Source organism: Lipotes vexillifer, unplaced genomic scaffold (genome assembly GCF_000442215.2).
Source record: "Lipotes vexillifer unplaced genomic scaffold, Lipotes_vexillifer_v1.1 scaffold584, whole genome shotgun sequence".
NCBI lineage: Eukaryota > Metazoa > Chordata > Mammalia > Artiodactyla > Lipotidae > Lipotes > Lipotes vexillifer.
Window position 1 is genome coordinate 185,083 of NW_006783036.1, and position 872 is coordinate 185,954.

The window sequence follows — 872 nt, forward strand, 5'->3', positions numbered from 1 at the left end:
AGGAAAGTGAGAGTCGACATTTGAGGAAAGATTATTCCATTCATGGGGAGCTCTTAAAATTGGGGGCTAGAGAAATATACCAAAGTGGCAGGTAAGGCAGGAGCATAAGGGACTCCAGGTGTGAGAATCGCAAGATCACGAAAGAATAAGTGACAGAATGGCTGTGGTTAAGAAGAAATGTGAAGGAAACATCCACTGTAAATGGTCTTTCAATGCAAACATAAAATCCTACATTGAACTGTGATCAAAGCACAGGAAAGTCTCCATCTAACTGACAAATCAGTTTTAAGTAAGCGGAAGGCCTGCAAGGTTTTTCCAAAACATGTGAGGAAGCTTGATAAGGAAATTATGGAGTTTAAGGTCAATGGATATAATTTGGTTTCAAATATGAGGGGCTCATCGAAATGACTCAGACGATCGGGAATACACTGTCTCAAGCTGTACGAGCCTCGCATTGCATACCTGCAATATTGGAGGGTGTGGTGTTTGAAAGTCTATTTCCCAGACCTTGTGAGAACCAGACTGTTTGCATTTCCAGTCCCTGGGAGGTCAGGACACTTGCTTCTCTCCAGTCTGTTTTGCCTATTAGTCTGTGAGCTTCTGGAGACCATGACCTCCTCTTTCCATGGTCATATTAGTGAAACTTGCATTGCAAACTTTCTCAAGGAAAATTTCATGAGTGAATGAATAAAAATGGAGAGATTTGCAGTAAAAATGAGTGAGTTAAGTTAAAAAAAAAAAAAAAAAGCACAATAAGCACATGTTTGTATCCAACCAAAAGAATGTACAAGAACCATCAGAGTGGCTTTATTCCTAATAACCCCAAACAGGAAAAATCCAAATGTCAGTCGATGGGCCATCAGCTGCTGAAC